Consider the following 17,339-nt stretch of genomic DNA (forward strand, 5'->3'; position numbering starts at 1 on the left):
ATATTTTGTTATAACATCTATATGCTTTGCTCTGAATGGATTAAACAAGAAATATCCCTTCATCACATCTAGGATCAAACTTTCCAATTGAATCATCTCTTTTGATATAGCATTTACTTGCAAAAATTATGAAATACTTAACAGTAGGTGTATGTCCAAACCATAGTTCATAAGGGGTCGTACTGGTTTCACCTTTAATGTGAATTCTGTTGAATGTGTAGAGTGTTGTACTTACTACTTCTCTCTTGTAGGTATAAGGCAATTTGGCTTCCATCATCATAAATCTAGCTGCAATCAAAATGGTTATGTTCTTTCTTTCAACTACTCCATTTTGCCGAGGAGTCCTAGGTACAGATAGTTATCTTCTGATTCCATTTGTCTCACAATAACTATCAAATTCATGAGAAGTGAACTCATCGCCATGATCTGATCTTAGAAATTTGATTTTCAATCCAATTTTTGTTTCAACCTTCGCTTTAAAGATCTTGAATTTCTCAAAAGCTTCAGACTTCTCCCTCAGAATAGTCACCCACATCATTCTAGAATAGTTATCAATAATCAGCATGAAATACCTATCACCTTGAAAGCTTCTAGTCCTTGCTGGACCACATTAGTCAGTGTGAATCAAATCAAGTACATCATTAGATTTATCATGTATGTTTTTAAAAGAACTTTTAACTTGCTTACCCAATTCACATTCCTTACATACCAGATTATGAGGCTTCATAATCTAAGGTATATCTCTGACTGCCTTAGTTGAACTAATCTTAAAAATATAATCAAAATTAACATGACACAACCTCTTATGCCATAGCCAACTCTCATCAATATGAGCAATCAAACATGTCTTATTACCAGTGTTCAAGTGAAAGATATTACTTCCTATTTGAATACTGGTTGCAATCTCCAAACCAGTTTTGTTAATGATTTTACATTTTCTATCCTTAAACTGAAGTTTAAAACCCTTATTAACTAATTGACCAACACTCAAAAGATTATTCCTTAAACCTTCTACATAATAGAGATTATCAGTGTTATGCTTGCCATCCAAAGAAATAATACCTCTACCTTTGATCATACATGCCTTGCCATCTCCAAATCGGACTTGACCACCATTGTATTCTTGGAGGGACAAAAATTTCCTTTTATCTCCAGTGATATGATGTGAGCATCCACTATCAATTACCCATTCATATTTATCTTCAAATTTTGTTGTTAGGGCCTTCTCTTCATTTTTGATAGACGGTTCTGGTTCATCTTCCTTCAAAGCATAGAACACCCATCCCTTTCCATTTCTAGATCCACTAGCTGAGTCTTCTGTCGGTTCATCTCCAGAGTCATCAGTTACTCCTTCCTCATCTCCTATGTAGCAGTGTTTATTTTTCTTGAATCTATATCTGTTTGGGTTAGGCTTAAAAGTTTTCTTAACTCTTTCCTCAAACCTTGCATTCCTTTTAGGACATCTAGATGCAAAATGACCAATCTTATTACATGCAAAACATTTAAAAGGTGTTTTTCCTTCATACTTACTTCGAGTTGGACCTTTAGGTACTCTTCTAGCAAATAAGGCTTCAAGTTTCTCAAGCTCTTCATCTTCTTTCCTCGTGTCTTCCAATTCTTTTGCATATAGGGATCTCCAATCACTTTTGGTGGTAGATGCTGATGATGATGCATAAAAAGAAGGTTCAGACTTTACAACTCCAGAGGATCCAAATTGTTCAAGCTCAAAAGTAGATAATTTCCCAATCAGAATGTCTCTATTGACTGAAGTGTTTTCTATTGTTCTTAACTCATTAATTGCAGTTGGCTTCATCTTGTAAGCCAGTGGAAGGGCTCTCAATACTTTGAAAACTATTTCATTTTCAGTTGGAAATCCTACACAACATTGAATTCCCATAACAATCTCATTTACTCTTTCCATAAACATGACAATTCTTTCATTTTCTTCCATTTTCAAGTTTTCATACCTTACCCGATAACCATCAAGTTTAGAAATTTTGATAGTAGGGTTACCTTCATTCAGAGTTTTCAATTTGTCTTATATAACCTTAGCCAATGATTTGTCAGTCAATCCCATGATCTGTTGATCAGTAAGTGCACATAAGAGGGCTTCTCTAGCTCTACAATTATTTTCAATATTCTTGTCTAGGTCTGCAGGAGCAGGATTGTCGGATGCCAGATCATAAGGTGCATATCCTTTCTTAATGATCTCCCAAATATGATTTCCAAGATATCTAATATGAGTCTCCATTCTAATTTTCTATATCCCATAATTTGTTCCATCAAGTTTAGGGATTTCTCTTCTGAAAATAGCTGCCGGTGGATTAGAAGTGTTAGCTACCATAGGATCTATCTCAAGTGGTTAAGCTTCTGCAAAAGAGGACCAAAGCTCTGATACCAATTGTTAGGATAACCAGTGAACAACTGAGAGGGGGGGGGGGTGAATTAGTTGTTAATAGATTATAAATTTTAATCCACAATACAACCTTAAACAAATCAAGTACCAATACAGACAGATGTCAGTAGGAACAGATACTAGTAAACAATAATTAACCAGATAATCAATGCAAAGAAATCCTACCACATAACACCATTATTTGTATGTGGAAAACCCAAAAAGGGAAAAACCATGGTGGGAAGCCTACCCATAGTCAGATGATACTTTTGCAGAAAGTATGTGTTACAATGAGGGGCCTGCACTTGCAAGAAGGCACATTGCCTAGAGCATACTGCTCATTACAAAAAGAGTCTCACTAACTATAGAGAGGCTACAACCTTCTCAAGATAAATTGACAACAATCCAATAGAGAGAACTTCTCGAAATAACATCTACTATGCCTGATTACAGTCCCGGTTAAGCTCAATGCTGAAGGACTAAATCCTCTTCTGAAACCAATCCGATCACCAATAATTGATTAACTCCTCTTCATGAATGATATTACAATATTTGCACATTGCATTCCTTGACCATGACCTTTTCAATAACTATGATACTTTACAAAGAGTTTCTACCTCTTATTTATACAAACCCTAAGGCCTAAACCAATTAGATCGGCCACCTAAAGATATTACAATGATATCATTACATAATTCCTTATTACAATGATATGCCATGTCGTCTTAGGACCAAAGCAATAATATCAAATCCATAAAATATCTTGAAACATCTAGGTAACGAGTAGAGTACACACTAACATGATACCGATCCATAACCTAGATAGGTATCATACCTATTATGGGTCCACCACGCCAAAGAAATGTCTTCAAACAATTGAAGCATGATCAACGAACATCTTCATCATCCTGAAATCCTCGAAGAAGCTGCACCAACACCAATTGTGCATTGTGTCATGATTCCTCAATGAAAGCTCTGTCGGTAAGGGTTTACCAATATGTATGCCAACATCCAATTATCAAGACAATACCAACTGACCAAAACATTCTTATGAAGCATATAACACATAATATCCAATATACTTTACTGATCCAAACATGTTGGAAGTGCCGACCAGATAATCTCTTCTACCGGTAACACTAGATCTTATATTGGTAACCTATCTATTGGAAACCATCCATATCAGCCAATGTAAATCTGTCTATCAGTAATAGCTAGTGTTGACATCAATGACAAAACATCAATGCCACACATACCCATAGTGTCAACAAAGTACTCTTACTATGGGTAGGTTCCCATCGTGGTTTTTCCCTTAATTAGGTTTTCCACATCAAAATCTTGTTGTTTTGTGTTGTGCTTTCAATTTGTCTATCTATCTTATTGCTATAATTTATTAGATCTATTTTTGGTGGTTAAGTTTGGTATTTCAATGAAGACTGATTCATCCCCCCCTCTCAATATTCCTTCTTGATGGCTGGTAACAATTGGTATCAGAGCTAGATCCTCTGGTAGAGGCTTAATCGCTTGAGGAGATTTTGGATGGCAACTCAAGGTATTATATTTAAGAAGGATAGTCTGAGATTTGATGGAAGCAATTATACTATATGGAAGAACCGGATGGAAGTTCACTTGAAATGTCTTGGTGAATATTATTGGAAGATTACAAAGAATACCTATATTGTTCCTCAAAATGGATCGTCTACTCCTGATGAGATCAAGGAAGAAAAACATAATATTAGAGAGAAGGAAGCATTGCTTAGTGCCTTGATTGATTTTGAGATGATAAATGTAATGGGACTTCAGACCACACATGAGATTTGGGAGAAGCTTTTGATCATGTATGAAGGTGATAAACAAGTGAAAGTTGCCAAGATGCAGAGTTTGAAAGGAAAATATGAAACATTGAAGATGATGATGAGAACATACACTCTTTCATTGCTAAGGTGAATGACCTTGTCCTGGGTATTAGATGTGCCAGTGGAACCATTGAGGAAGATGAAATTATTGCTAAGGTATTGAGATCCTTGCCTCCTGCTTATAAACATAAGGTTGTTGCTATTGGTAATATGCGGAGTGCGACTATAGTGACAAGAGATGTGTTGGTTGAAAAGCTTGTTGCATTGAGCTGAGTGAATTTGGAGAATCACATGGAAATTTTGAGACAACATTTAGAGCATCTGCATCTGTATCTGGTAAGCAAAATTATGATCCTGATGAATGTAGAATATATAGATATGAGAGAGAATGTGAGAGAGAGAGAGAGAGAGAGAGAGAGAGAGAGAGAGAGAGAGAGAGAGAGAGAGAGATGGAAGAGCAAGAAAAAGATCTCAATGAACTTGGAGCATTGATTGCTCAGAGATTGGCTAAAGGTGCTTGTAAGTATCATGGAAAGTTTCTTTTGAAATGTTTCTCTTTTAATAAGATAGGACATTTTTCTTCTAGATGCCCAGAGAGAATGGCTAAGTATAAAAGGCATGATAAGTTTGATAAGCATGATAGGAATGATAGATATTTCAAGCATGAGAAGTATGATAAGCTTTACAAGTCTAATCAAAAGTTTTGAAATCAGAAGAACTGTTATTATGCTACTGATGAAGGTGTTACAGATGAAGAATTAGAAGGAGATGAAGTTGTGTTTATTGCTATTAAAGAAGATAGACCCTTACTTGTTGATTCCACTTGTTGTGCTATTGAGGAGAAGGCTTTAGTTGCTAAGGTTGAAGAGAAAGATGAATGGGTGGTTGATAGAAGTTGTTCACATCACATGACCGGTGATAAAAGCAAATTTGTGATCATGGAGAGGTATGATGGTGGAATAGTTAGATTTGGAGATGACAAAGCCTATGCAATCCATGGGAGAGGTTCTATTTCTTTTGATGGTAAGCATAACACTAATGATGTTTTGTATGTTGAAGGTTTGAAGCATATCCTTTTGAGTGTTGGACAGATGGTTGATAAAGGTTATGATCTACAATTCAAGGATGGTAAATGAAAGATCTTGAATGCCTCCAGTATAGAGATTGCATATGGGACTAAGTCTGAAGGTAACATTTTTCATTTGAATGCTGGTGAGAAAAATTGTTTGATTGCTCAGATTGATAAGAGTTGGTTGTGGCATAGGAGAATGTGTCATGTAGATTTTGATTCAATGAGTAAGGTAAGTTATACACATGTTGTTAGAGATCTTCCTAATATTTCCAAGCCTACTAATCTGGTATGTAAGGAATGTCAGTTGGGTAAGCAAATAAGTATTTCTTTCAAAATAAAATAATATACATCAAAAGGATTGCTAGATATTATGCATACTGACCTATGTGGACCTAAAATTGTTAGAAGTGTGTAGGGTGATAGATATTTTATGCTACTAATTGATGATTATTCTAGGATGATGTGGGTTGTCTTTTTGAAGGAGAAATCAGAAGCATTTGATAAATTCAAGATATTCAAAGATAAGGTTGAGACTGAGTCTAGATTGAAGGTGAAGTGCTTGAGATTTGACAAAGGTGGATAATTTTGTTCTGCTGAGTTCAATTCATTCTGTGAGAAGCATGGAATTAGAAGACAGTTATCTACTCCTAGAACCCCTCAACAAAATGGAGTTGGTGAGAGGAAGAACATAACCGTTTTGGATGTTGCAAGGACTATGCTGATTGAAGGAAATGTTCCAAAGATTTACTAGAGAGAAGCCATTAGCATTTATATTTATAAATTCAATAGAGTTCACATCAAAGGTGATACCAGTAAGACCCCTTATGAGTTATGGTTTGGTCATGTTCCTACTATGAGATATTTTAGACTATTTGGTAGAAAATGTTATATCAAGACAAATGAGGACATATGAAAGTTTGATGCTATTAGTGATGAAGGAATCTTCTTGGGATATTCTACAAAGATAAAAGCTTATTGGTGCTACAATAAGAGACTGAGAAAGATTGTAGAGAGTGAAAATGTGAAGGTGGATGAGAACCTTGGGAAAGAGATCAAAGCATGTGGTTATGATGATGGTCAACATATTGTTTTAGCCCCTATTCAGCCTGAAGAGCCTAAGCAAAATGATCCGGTAGAGAGTGTTAACCTGGATGTTGTTGTTGCTGGTGAAGGAATGTAGGAACCTAATAATCAAAACAATTAGAAGATTGTGAGGTATGTAAGACTAAATCATTCTAAAAATCAAATTATTGGTGATAAGAATAAGGGTGTGATGACTAGAAGAAGATTAGCTGCTGAAGAAGTATGCTTGATTTCCAAAGTTGAACCTAAAGATGTTGCTGAATCTTGTAAAGATGAAAATTGGATGAGAGACATAGAAGAAGAACTAGATCAGATTGAGAAGAATAACACTTGGAAACTTGTGCCTAGACCTAAGGATAAGAATGCCATTGGTACTAAATGGGTATTCATAAACAAATTGAATGAAGCCGATGAAGTTGTCAGAAATAAAGCTAGATTGGTTTGCAAAGGATATTCACAACAAGAAGGAATTGATTATGAGAAGAATTTTGCTCCGGTTGCCAGACTTGAAGTTGTTAGACTGTTGCTTCCTTATGTTGCTTATAAAGATTTCATCGTATATCAGATGGATGTCAAATATGTCTTTTTGAATGGTGATCTTGAGGAAGAAGTCTACATTGAATAGACTTATGGATTTTCATTGTCGAATGATGGAGACATGGTATTTAAATTAAAGAAATCTCTTTATGGATTGAAACAAGCCCCTAGAGCCTGGTATGCTAGACTAGATAAGTAATTGTTGAAATTGGGATTTACTAAAGGTGTTGTTGATAGTAATCTATATTTTAAGATTGAACATGATACCATCTTGATTGTTGAAGTCTTTGTTGATGATATTATCTTTGGTGGTGATGATAAATTGAGCATGAAGTTTGTCAGTGATATGCAGAAGAAATTTGAAATGTCTATGATTGGTGAGATGAAATTTTTCTTAGGTTTGCAGATTACATAGATAGGAAAAGGTATATTCATATCTCAAACTAAGTATGTGAATGAATTGCTGAAGAAGTTTGGGTTAGATGACTCCAAACCGGTTGGAACTCCTATGGTGACTAGTTGTAAACTTTCTAAAAATGACGAATCTCCTAAAGCTAATTCAAAGTTTGTATAGATCTATGGTTGGTGGACTACTATATCTTAGACTAGACTGCAGTTTATACATGTTGTGTGTATGGTTGCTATATATCAATCTAATCCGAGAGAGAGTCATGTCACTATTGTTAATAGGATATTCAGATACTTGAAGGGAACTGTGGACTATAGTATATGGTATCCAATGGATGATGATTTCATGCTATGTGCTTACACTAATGCTGATTGGGCTGGTGATGTTGATGACAGAAAGAGGACTACCGATGGAGCATTCTTTTTGGGTAAGAAGTTGGTTTCATGGGCTAGCAAGAAACAAGATTCAATATCCTTATCTATTGCTGAAGCTGAGTACATTGATGTTGCTAGTAATTGCACTTGGGTAGTTTGGATGAAGCGAATGTTGAAAGATATCAGAGTTATTCATGATGAGCCTACTATTAGATACCGTGATAATTCAAGTGCTATCAACATGTCAAAGAATCTGGTACAACATTCAAAGACTAAACACGTGTCAATCAAATATCATTACTCGAGAGAGAAAGTCAGTGAAGAGAAGGTGAAGGTGGAGTATGTATCTACAAAGGAACAAATTGCTGATATTTTCACTAAGCCTTTTCCTGCAAATACATTTGTCTATTTGAGAGACAAGTTAGGGGTATCCACCCCTCCTGATGAGAACTAGATGCATTGATTTGCATCAATTTGGTAGTTTTCAAATATTTATCTCTTTATCTGGATTGGTGCATTGGTGTTACTCCTCTGTTGGAGTAGTCTATGTTTTGGGGAGAGAGATTCATGTTTTTGCTTTGGAGATTTTGTTTTTCTGTTTCAAGATCTTTGACATTATTGTTAAAGGGGGAGAGTGATCATGTGAAATACTTCTTTCTAAGTCCTAATCTTAGGGGGAGTTTGCTGGAGATATCTTCTTTCTTTGCATTGACTATTTTTCACATCCATATATTGCCATCAATGACAAAGGGGAGACTGTTGGATATTGTCGTGCATTGCTGCTGCTAGGATATGTTGTTGTCATTGATGTTAACATATTCTTGTGATTTGATCCAATGATTGCTGATTGGGAAGATTTTCTGATCCAGTTTTTAGTGTTGGTTTGTTGATCACTGTTTTGCAAAGTTTGGTATATCCTTTGGTATATTCTGGTGTGATCAGATCTGGTGTTGATATTTTGGGAATATTTTTGGGATGGTCTTGTGTATCTTCATTTCATATGGATTGTGATTTGGTGCTTTGCAAGTTATCTTTCTTCATGACAGTTGTTGATTGGTTGTGTTCTTGAGCTTTCAGACGTTGATCGATGAAGATTTGAAAAATGGTGTTGGTGCAGCTATTCCTAATGATTCTAATATGCTTGCTGGTTTTTCTTAGTAATGTCCTTATTATTTTGGCAATCCACATTGATCGTTGTGTGATTTTTTGGTGGTTTTCATCAACTAGTATTAATTTACGTGTTATGCGGTATTTCTGGTGGTGTAGTGTGTTGTAGTTGTTCTTGGCGCAATTTCCAGTGGATTTGTGCATTTAAGAATTTGAATTAGGACCATGATATGCTATGTAAACCATTATATTGGTCCGGTGGTCGATCTTTGTATCATGTGACTTAAATTTGTAATTACAAGTTGAGGGTTAGGGTTTAGCCGACCTTGTTATCAAGGTTGATGAATTGTATATATAGGTGATATATTCATGTAATTTTGGTGTCATTGTTGTGTTTGTATTACCAGAGAGAGTTTTATGTGCAAACAAGTGATTTATCCTTCGATGTTGAGTTTGAGGAGATATTGGTGTTGTAGGGTAGACATTTGTGCTTAACTAGAACTATAATCAGGCATTTGGAGATGTTATTCTTTCAGTTCATTTCTTCTAGATTGTAGTTTGAATCTTGTTGTAAGTCAGTGAGACTTCCTTGAGGATTGTAGCCTTCTAGGCCATTATATTTGAGCAGTCTCTAGGCAGTGTACGTGAATTCATGTGCATTCCCCATTGTAATATTTTCACATACTAATATAGAGTATCATCTTACTTTGGGCAGGTTCCCATTGTGGTTTTCCCCTTAACCGGGTTTTCCAAAATCTTGGTGTTGTGTGTTGTTCTTTCAATTTGTCTATATGTCTTATTGCTGCAATTTATTAGATCTATTTTTGGTGGTTAATTTTGGTGTTACGGTGAAGACTGATTCATCCCCCCCTCTCAGTCTTCCTTCTTGATTGTTTCTAACAAAGATTCGCAAGTATTCCACCCACTTGATGTGTTTATAGCTAATTTTGTCCTGATTATTATGATTTTGAAGAGCATGATTGTCAGTATAAATAATAAACTCTTTAGGAATGAGATAATGTCTTCATTTCTTCAATGATTATACCATGGCATACATCTCCAAGTCATAGGATGAGTACTTCTTCTTGGCTTCATTGAGTTTATCACTGAAAAAGATAACCGATCTGCCCTCTTGGCTTAAGACAACACCTATGGCAAAGTCATTTGCATCACATTATATGGTAAACACCTTGTTGAAGTTAGGTAAAGCAAGGATGGGGTTCTCTGCAACTCTCTTCTTCAAATACTAAAAAATTCTTATTAGCCTCATTAGTCCAAACAAACTTTTTCCTTTTATTCCCCTTTATAGTATCTATGATTGTAGCACACACATGACTGAAACCCCTTATGAATTTTCTATAAAAACTTGCCAAACCATGGAAACTTCTCACCTCAAAAGCTATTTTTGGAGCAGGCCAATTCAATATGGCTTCAACTTTTCTAGGATCCATCTTGAGTGTTCCCTTGGTGACCAAAAAACTAAGATATACCAAATCTATATGATGAAAATGCTCTTCCTTAGTAGAACTGAAAATAAAAATATCATCAAGATATACTACTAAAAACTTACCAATGAAAGGCTTCAGGACCTCATTCATGAGCCTCATGAATGTAATACGTGCATTGGAGAGGCCAAAAGGAATTACCAACCATTCATAGAGTCCTTCATTTATCTTAAAAGTTGTCTTCCATTCATCTCCTTGCCTTATTCTGATTTGATGGTAGCCACTCTTCAAATCTATCTTGGAAAAGTAGGTTGCTCCACTCAAGCAATCCATGAGGTCTTCAATTCTTGGTATGGGGAACCTATATCTGATTATGATCTTATTAATGGCCCTAGAATCAATGCACATCCTCCATTAACCATTATTTTTAGGGGCTAAGACAATGGGAAGTGCACAAGGGCTGAGGCTCTCTTTGGTCAAGCCCTTATCAAGCAACTCTTGGACTTGTTTCTTAATTTCTTCATTCTGTTGTGGGGTCATCTTATAGGCTTCCTTATTAGGTAAATTGGCTCTTGGTACAAAATTAATACAATGACTAATATCCCTCATTGGTGGTAGGGAGTTTGGGACGTCTTCTACCATAATGTCCTCATACTTATTCGACAACTTTTGGATCTCCATAGGAAGCTTATCATCCTTTGTTGATGTTCAAATAATTCTTGGTTTGATCATGACTGCAAATCGTACCTTCTCCTCCTTCATGGTCTTCAAAAAATCCTTTTCCCCTACCAACATCACACTAGGCCCCATTGGTGGTGTCTTGTCTTTATCCTTCAAAGGTGTGAGGGTGTATGTGACTCCATCTTTCTCTATGACATAGGTGTTCTTTCTCCCATCATGTTTGGTACTCCTATCATATTACCACGGTCTATCGAGTAGTAGATGGTAAACATCCATGGGAATGATATCACATAGGACATTATCCTTGTACCCCCTATGTGGAACTCCACCCAAGCTTGTTCATTCAGGAACACTTGCTTCCATTTGTTCAACCAAGAGACCTTGTAGGGAGTGGTGTGAGGCATCATCTTCAACTATAACTTCTCTACCGTTTCAATGCAACCAATCTATCAATACTACCAAAATCAATAACAACTTTACAACACTTAAATTGGCTTTTATAAGTGGTCTTGAAGAGTGACTTCCTTTGTGATGGCTCTTTCTCCATTGGTAATTTGATCAATGTTCTCCTCACCATGAGAGATTCTCCAACTTCTAGATCAACATTGTGTGATGGAGAGTTAACACCCTCACTATCTTCCACTTGTGCTATCTGATTTCTTCTTTCTCCTCCAAATGAAGTAGTGGACTGATTTTCAAGGCATTTCCATGCTTGATGGCTTGCGAATTTGTTGAACTTGTAGAACTTACCACTAAATCCACTTGATCCTCCACTTTGACCTCCAAATTTGCCCCCATTGTTGGGTCTTCTTCTCATAAAAGTGCCCCTTGAATCTAATTTTTGTTCTTGGGAATCATTAGTCTCTCCTTGAGACCTTTGGGACTATCCTCTACCAGCGAATTTCCCTCTCCCTCTGAATTTTGTTCTTCCTCTACCTCTACTCTACTTCTCTTACTTCCTTTGTAATTTTGCTTCAATCTTCAAGGCTAATTGGTAGCATTCTTCTACCACTCTAGGGATAGTGAGGCTAAGTTCATCTTGAAGGTTGTATCTCAACTTATTTAGGTATCTTGCCACTTTGTCCACATCCTCTTCCATATGGCCTGACCTAATGATCAATTTGTAGAACTCCTCAATCTAGGTTTTTACATCCATATCTTTTTGTTTTAAGTTTTGTAGTTTTCTATACAATTGAATTGCATAGTCACTAGGAAGGAATTTTCCCTTTAACTTTGCCACCATCCTATCCCATGATGTGATTTTTGGTTTTCCCTTGTTTCTCTCATCTTGTATGTAGTCCCACCATAGGGATGCACGTCCCTTCAATTTTGTCCTTGCCAACTTTACTTGTTGTCCCTCAAGTATCTCCTCTAAATCAAAATAATTGTCCATATATCCTATCCAATCTAGGAGTTCTTCCCCATTCAAACTCCCTTAGTACACTGGTAGGTCCAACTTGATCTTAGGACCCTCATTCTTGATGGCCTTGAGCAGTCTTTCCATCCTCAATTCTTCAACATATCTCTATTCCTCTTGTTCTCCTTGTGGTGTTCTCTCTTCACCCACTTCTTCTTCTTCTTTTTGTCACTCACATCTCTTGTGACCACTCCTCTTCTGTAATTGGTTTCAACTGCATCAAGTCTAGCTTGAAGGATCTTTGTCAACTCCCTCATCTCCCTTGTCTCTTTTGTATGCTTCTCTTTCAACTCACTCGCCTCTCTGGCAACAAGATTCCCTTTTGAAGGCATTTTCACTTCTCTTCACTTTAACCTTTCCCTCTCTTAGACCAACCTTTTCTATGATACCAATTTGATGCAGAGGCAGTGGTTAGACTGACAAAGTAAAACTCAACATATGTGGTTTCTACAACACAACATTCAAACACAATGTGCTTTAGGCATATTGAGTAATCTTTCACATTGGCCTCTACAAGATATTAAGCCCTTACATTAAGGCTTGGACACTCCTATGTTAGAAAATTAACTTAGTGTTGTGTGTACATACCGAGTTTAGGCTTGAGACATCACCATAAATATCATTTTTTGTGGTTTCAAATTTCCACTTTCACACCCTTTTACATGGTTCAATGCTTAGCAAATATGATTTCCCTCAAGATGGTAAAATGGCCAAACTCAATGCTCCTAAGGCCATGAACACTTTAGGGTTGGTTGTGGGGAACCCTACGCAAGGTGGAAACACCTTTATTTTTCCTTACAACAAATAAAAGGTCTCTGATAGTCCTGAAAAATGACCTAGCTAGAAATTTTCATGCCTTAGGCAAAATTTTGGTCATTTTGATTTTATTTGGCTCTTTGTCTTGTATTTTCAAGCTTAGAGTTTAGGGTTTATGTCATACGATTAAGTCTCATTGTTAAAAAACTCTAAACGTCTTATATTTGTTCATTACCTTTATGTCCTAAGTCTGAAGGGTCTAAGATTGTTGGTGGGGCCATTTATTCTCTAGGTTTAAAGTTATAAATGTCAGCCCCATTTTAATTTTATCCTAACTCTGCATTTTATTTCCTATGGTCGGGTCCCTTTTCTGATAAGCCTAGCAGTTTATATTTATGGGAGTTACAGTTCCTTGTAATGTCGCGATCAAAAGATGTTAATCACTAATGCTCTGCGACATTGCAAGATCTTGTCGTGTGTCCCTCTTTGACTGATAATTTAACCAAAGCAATAACCTTAACTTTGTGGTTACCGGTCACTTTCAGCTAAAACCTGAGCTACTAAAGGTGCATAATTCCGCACATGGAAAATATAAACAACAATGTTTTAATTTGAATCCAAAAGGTGCTTGAGGGTTAGCGGCCAGTGTTAGGTGGTCATTATGGTCGATAGATAAAGGGCTAATAGATCCAATGGTCCTCACAGACCCGTGAAGGAAGATGCAAGGAGGTTAAGGACCACAACATCACGAGATGATGCCACATGTCCAAGGCGGGCTGAGGTAAGTCAAAAGGTGGGGGCCACTGACTGAGGTGAGGTGGAGGGTGAGTTGGAGATGTCGTGTCATACCTTTGATGAGCTTGCTTGCCACATGCGATGGTCAATATTAGATGGACCACTTTTTTTCGTGTGATTTTCCAGCAAGGAGTTAATTGATGGTGGAGATTCAAACTTAATTCAAATGCAGTTTTGAGTCATTTCTTCACTCGTGCGAGCAATAATGGAAGATAAAACGGTGATGCTCTGCTCCATAATTGTAATAAAAGCATTTTCAGAGCCATTTCCAACTCACAAAGTGATTCAAAGGCAATCAAAAGGTGATTCCTGAGCAGAAAAAGATCTGTGTGAGTACTTGCAATGCAAACTTGGGTTTCATCTGGTGTGTACAAAGTTGTAAGTTGCTAAATCCTTCTTCTGTGTTTTCAGAGCTGTTGAAAGTACGAATCGTATGAAATTATAGTGAAAAGATTGTAAATTGCTCTAGTGTTTTTGAAATTTGGTAAAAAGGGGTGAGAATTGGCACATGCTGTGTTGAATTTGATAGTCTCGTGTTAAGCCCTATTTTTTTATTTTCCCTTTTTGTGTAATTGTAAGAAGCCCTAGTCAAATAGGATGGCTCCCTTGCAAAAACACTCAGGACAGATAGAGTATCTAAAGAGAAATTTGTTTGATGATTTTCTTGATCAATTGAAGCCCTCGACAAATGATAAATATTAGGGGTAGAGACTTGTACAAGGAAAAACCCTAGGAGAAGGGCTAACTGATAAGGCATATAACATCGTGGATGCTAGGGTGCCAATGACTAGTGTGGAATTGTTTAAGTTGTGATATGGACAAAGAAATTTGCAATCCTTGTTCTCAAGTGCTTGGCAATATGACTTGGGCAGGTTAGTGGTGCTCAATATATTCATGGATGTCAACCTCCTCAAAGCTGTTGTGGACAGATATGACCTTGTTTCTAGAGTTATAAGGGGAAATGAGGGATAAATTTTATTGACAATCAGGAGGGAGGAATTTTAAGAGATTTTTTGTTTGTAGGAACCTTGTGCTACCTTGGTTCAAATAGATTTGAATGAACTAAAGGTAGAGTATTACAAAATGAAGGGTTTTATTCCTTCCAACTCATTTGGAAAAAGGAAGAGATACAACATCATATTAACCCTAGTTTAGAAGAGCCCTTTCCTATTGGTGCTTTCACCAAATATCTGTAGGCCACCTTCTTTTCTCTATGCCAGATTTTAGGTTTTAACCCTATTATAGTCATGCCACTTGATTTTATGTATATGGCTATAAAAATTCGGCATCCAGATTTTACAGTGGTTTTTGACTTTACCCCATACCTAGAAGAGAAGATTCATGAGGTGTTTCAAGGTATTAAGAATGATGTATTTAACACACATTTCTATTGGTATTCATTGTTAATCCACATGTTCTTATATAGAAATGCAGATTATTTTGAGGGTACCATAAATCTCAAGAGGACAGTTGATAATATTGAGGTGTCGGTGCAACTCTAGAGTATGGACATGTCTTGGGAAAAGCAGGAAGCAAGTTTTGTCAGGTTTGATAATAGTTTTGCTTCTAGACTGAGGCAAAGATTAATAGTGAATCCACCAAGGGTTCCCACGCAGCTACATGATTTTGTAAGACCAAAGGAAAGGCTGGCACTTTTGAAAATTGAGCACAACTAGGGGGACATTATCCCTTATCCTATTAGTACAGTTATCAGAGTTTATGGTTTTCCTAGCCAGCCACATGTATTACCTTTTAATGTTCCTTTGAGGTTAGGTTTTGCTAAAGTACTATGGCAAATAGATTGTATACATGATAAGGAATTGAAGGGTAGAGGCAAAGGGACTATTTTCCCTAATAATACTGTCATCTCATACTTTGTGATTATAAAAGGGGGATATGTGCATTTTGACAAGATTTTTACACCATATCATTTAGAGGTTAGCACAATCAGACATAGTGACCTAGAGGGGTTTTACAATGTTTTTCAGGGCAAGAATAAAAGGAAGCCCATTGCCCAATGAGCACACTTTACCTGAGGATATAATAATAAATGAATTTGATTTAATGACTCAAGATTGGAGGAAGGAGAAATGGATAGCTTTTAGGAAGCTATGGGCTATAGTACATAAAATGGATCCCAGTTATGATCCAGTAAAAAAAATCACTCTATTTTGTGCCAAAGTAGATTTTGTCATGAAATTTTTTTGATTAAAGGAAAAGAGAACCAGACTTGAGGAAGTTCATGCTCAACAAGTTGAGAGAAGAAATATGCAGCGACCTACACTCATCACACCGAAAGAAGCATCCCTGATTCATCAGATGATAATGAAACAACTAGGTTCACCTCCTTCTTCACCTCACAAAATAGATGGGCTAGTAGAAGGTAGACCTAGCTATGTGCCTCCTCCATAGGGTGGTGTTGTAATAAAAAATGGTAAGAGAAGAAATAAGTAGTGAAGAGGAGAGTACCAATGATAGTGGAAGGTTGGTGAGAAGAAAAGGAAAGAAGATAATAAAGATAGAGCTACCCCCAAAAAATAAGTAAAACCTTTTAAAGGGGTTAGGATCATTGATCTTGAAGAATCAGACCAAAGTCCTTCACCACTTCATGTGCCTTTTTAACCTCCAAGGCAGGTTGAAGAACAAAGAGAGGAGCAACACATGGAAGAACAACATGAGGAAGATACCATTGTACTAACAAATGCAGAGATGCAAATTGGTATTCCTCTTGTGCCACCCACTTTAGAATTGGACCTCACTCCTGTGGATATTCAGGGTAGAGCCTTTAGAGATGCCAGAAAGGAGGCATGCAATAGATTTCTTGAAGACGAAGCCATTGTAAGAAGCCCAACCTTCCTGCAACTTGTATGGAAAATGAAGATAGAAGAATACAGGAGGATAAGCGCTAAGAGAAAGGCCCAAAGGCCAAATAGATCTGATAAAGAAAATCAGGAGGAGGTCAAAAATGAAATGTTGGAAGGATTTAAAGGAATTACTACAGATGAAGGTATGATGATTATAAATCAAGCTGGAGTCTTAATTTTGCTAGAGTGGGATATAACTGATGTAGTGTCTTTTGATGCAATTAGAAAATCAAAAGATCAACAATTTAGTTGAGAGGAAGAAGCAAGGTTGGCACTGAAAGGGTCATAATTTGTAGATGATTATGCAACCTTGGCAATATGGGCACTAGAATAGGGGCCTAGGAGGCCTAATATCAGTGATATTAATCCAAATTTAATGGGAAGCCTCATTATAAAAAGAGCCTCTGATACATCAAATGTTGAGGCCTCAAAGTTAGTTGTTGATGTGGCCAAATTACCCCATTAAACTTCAAAGAGGGAGGCTAAAGAAAAAGAGAAGCTAATGAAGAAGTTTGAGAATCTTTTTAGTGATTATAATGCAGTTCAAC

The sequence above is a fragment of the Cryptomeria japonica genome, chromosome 6 (genome assembly GCF_030272615.1).
Source record: "Cryptomeria japonica chromosome 6, Sugi_1.0, whole genome shotgun sequence".
In the NCBI taxonomy this organism is placed as follows: domain Eukaryota; kingdom Viridiplantae; phylum Streptophyta; class Pinopsida; order Cupressales; family Cupressaceae; genus Cryptomeria; species Cryptomeria japonica.